Consider the following 3537-nt stretch of genomic DNA (forward strand, 5'->3'; position numbering starts at 1 on the left):
TCAATCTCCTCCTCCGCGGCGGCGCCGCCATGCTCCGGCTCCGCCACACCGTCCTCTCCCAGCTCCTCTCGTCTTCCCCAGCCTCTCCCATCTCCCACCTCAGCCGCCTCTTCTCCGCCGCCGTCTCCCCGAACCCTAGCTTCGCGGTGGAGGAGTACCTCGTCGCCACCTGCGGCCTCACCCGAGCCCAGGCCCTCAAGGCCTCCGCCAAGCTCTCGCACCTCACGTCCCCTTCCAAGCCCGACGCCGTGCTCGCCTTCCTCGCCGGCCTCGGCCTCTCCGGCGCCGACGTCGCCGCCCTCGTCGCCAAGGACCCGCAGTTCCTCTGCGCCGGCGTGGAGAGGACCCTGCCCCCCGTCGTCGCCGGGCTCACCGGCCTCGGACTCTCGCCTTCTGACATCGCGCTCCTCGTCTCGCTGTCCCGTCACAAATTCCGTTGCAGATCCATCATCTCGAGGCTGCACTACTACCTTACTCTCTTTGGGTCCTCTGACAACCTCCTCCTTGCTCTCAGGCTCGGCAAATGCCTTCTCTCGGCCGACCTCGAGGCAGTGGTCAAGCCCAATGTTGCGTTCCTGCGGGCTAGGTGACACTGACATTGCCAAGCTCAGCATCGCTCATCCATGGCTGCTTACCTCCAACATAGAGCGTGTCCAGGCAATGGTGGCACATGCCCAAGATATTGGTGTGCCTCGTGGCTGTAGGATGTTCAGGCACGCGTTGAAGGCTATTAAATTCCTCAGCAAGGAGAAAATCGCCGCCAAAGTGGAGCACCTGAAGAAGACATTTATGTGGTCAGATGCTGAGGTCGGCGTTGTTGTCTCCAAGTTTCCATCTGTGCTGATGAGGTCTAACCAGATGCTGCAGAGCAAGTCAGAGTTCCTCATCTCCAAGGCAGGGTTGGAACCGACATACATTGCTCATCGGCCGGCGATGCTTAGTTATAGCCTGGAGGGCCGGATCAAACCCCGGCACTACGTTGTAAAGTATCTCAAGGAAAATGGATTTCTAGATCATGGCCGGGACTACTATTATACACTCTGTATCAGCGAGAAGGTATTCATGGAGAGGTTCATATGTCCTCACAAGGAAGCTGCACCGCACCTTGCTGAAGACTATGCCAGTGCTTGCAGAGGGGAAGTGCCTTCCAGTTTCAGATTTACATAAACCAAGAGCGGGCTATGAGAATTGGTAACTGTGTATGGCGCAACATTGTTTTACACTCTGTAGTGAACTAGTAATTTCTGTTCTGGTGTTCTTTGCATAATTGGATGTTGGTTTTCTGCTCTAGTATGTCTGGTACACATCAGTTCAGTGTTGCTAATCCCGTATGAAACTGATAATTTGATTGCTACTTCTTTGTATGTCCATTCCAGTAGAGAAGAAAGCATCGCACTACGGTGAACATGTCCATCCTCATATCATATTGACACACATAATGGAACCAAGAGTGTGTGAGATCAAGACATTTCTGCAAATGGTTTCAAATATCAGCGATAGAGTATGTCTGCATACTCCATCGTTATGTTCTCAATGACCATTGCAGTTTTCAGTGCAATCCTTAACTACTTGTGTTCTCAATGGCCATTGCAGAAACAATTGTGGAATTGTTGATGGCCACAATGTATAGATCACTGCCGAGGATGCAGTTTTGAACTAGTGTGTTGTTTCCTTCCTCTTATTTCTTCTAAGGTGAAAGTCTTTCTTTTCCTGCAGTTGCTCTGTTTATAAGATATTTACTGTACAAGAAAGCAGGTCATTGTTTACTACTAGTAGTTTGTAGTATCAGCTTTTCTCTCTCTCTGTCTCTCTCTCTCTCTCTCTCTCTCTCTCTCTCTGTTTTTGGATGGCCTACTGGATGATACTTTTTCTAGGGACATCTGATCTCAAATTTGAATAGTGTTGTTCGCGTTCTGAAAATACTTGGCAGTTTTACTACTTCAGAATTTTTATCATCTTTTGAAAGCCTTATATTACTTAAGCTTTATCAAGCACAAAAAGATAGGCCATGTTGTTTCCTTCACAATATTAATTATAATGTCAAATGTATTATATATCTAGATGACTGTTAGGACTGAACTTTGAGAGCCACTGGGTCCATTTTATGCCACACAAGTAAGACCCAATGTATCCACACAAGTAAGACCGGTTATGTCATTTATCTGTCGTACCATTTTACTAAATTTATTCCATATTAGCACTATGTACATAGATGCTTAGGCATCTGTATTCCATATCAGTATTTGCTTTTCTTGGATGCTCTTCTATATTTTCTTTTGTTGTGTCATCTATGATCTCTTCTAAAGACGTGTATGCTGGCATTGGAGAAAAGAGAATGAACACTGTTTTTTTACCATGTTTCATTTTTTTCGGCTCTGAAAGAATGAACACTGTCACCTCATCTAAGAGATTATCCCACTAATTTTCTCATTTATACCAAATGTCATCTCTTCGTCGCCTATTTAATTAAATCTAAGTCTAGATATTACATAATTATATAATCTTGCAGAACTTAGAACATAGGAATAGTATACATGTTGTGTACCCCAAATTAAGACCCAAGCTGTGGTCGGGATGTGCATATTTGTCTGTTCCTGATGTTAGGCTTTAGAAGTTGGAAGAAATGAGATCTCAGCTGTGTGCTTGCAGTAACACAAAGGAGATGGGTCCATGCTATTAATCGCAAGGAGATCTGATTTGAAATGAACACTTGTTGTGTGTCCCTTCTCTGGTGCCTAGCTTGTGGAATTATAGGAGCATACTGATTTACTGAATGTAGACGGCGCGTTCTTTCTTTCAGAAGATGTGCTGAAACCGGATGCAGATGCATGGTGTTCCCTTCTTGTTCTTCCAGCAGATCGACGAAGCAGGGCGCTCGGACTCTGCTATCATATATATGTGATTGTGAAGGTATTTGTGGACTTGACGCCTTGCGTGAAGAAGCTCCTACTTTTGTCCTTTTGAATTTTGCAATTTCAGTAAACCTTCTTTCTAGTAATTCTGAATCAGAATCAGATCTGATTAGTTAACTATGAATCTTTCAGCCACCAAGTGAAGATATCTATAGTAAAACTGCTAAAATGTTATAGCCATGTTTGTTTTACTCGAATCAGAGCTGCAAAATAAACAAGAATCTTACAACAAAGTTGGTCATTAATGCTAATACGGCAAGGACGTGCTGTTTTGTATTCATCAAATGCTTCAAGTATCATTGAAGAGTACATTTGCACACTCTGTATCTCTATGTTCTCGATGTCCATTGTAGTTTGCAATGCAATACTCAATCTTTCTTTCAGTGAATAAATCTACATTATCGTTATGTCATTATTTATGCCCAGCAAATGGCTAGAGTATGTATTCTGGGTTCAGCGTGGTATCCAGTCTGCCTAGATACATTTGTAGTCTATGCTATATCAAACCAGAGTTACTTTAGGCATTAACAAATGCAATCTGGCTTCCATTGTATGTGATTTATTTTTTAGTGTTGAAAAATATATCTTCAGAACTATGCCGAGCTTCTACTACTGACCGTTATGA

At 44.3% G+C, this 3537-nt stretch overlaps 1 pseudogene; it reads left to right on the forward strand.

The window, feature by feature from the left end:
• LOC119349408 lies at positions 1–2998 on the forward strand (annotated as a pseudogene).
• The last annotated feature ends 539 nt before the right edge of the window (positions 2999–3537 follow it).

The sequence above is a fragment of the Triticum dicoccoides genome, chromosome 1B, assembly GCF_002162155.2.
Source record: "Triticum dicoccoides isolate Atlit2015 ecotype Zavitan chromosome 1B, WEW_v2.0, whole genome shotgun sequence".
Classification (NCBI taxonomy): Eukaryota; Viridiplantae; Streptophyta; class Magnoliopsida; order Poales; family Poaceae; genus Triticum; species Triticum dicoccoides.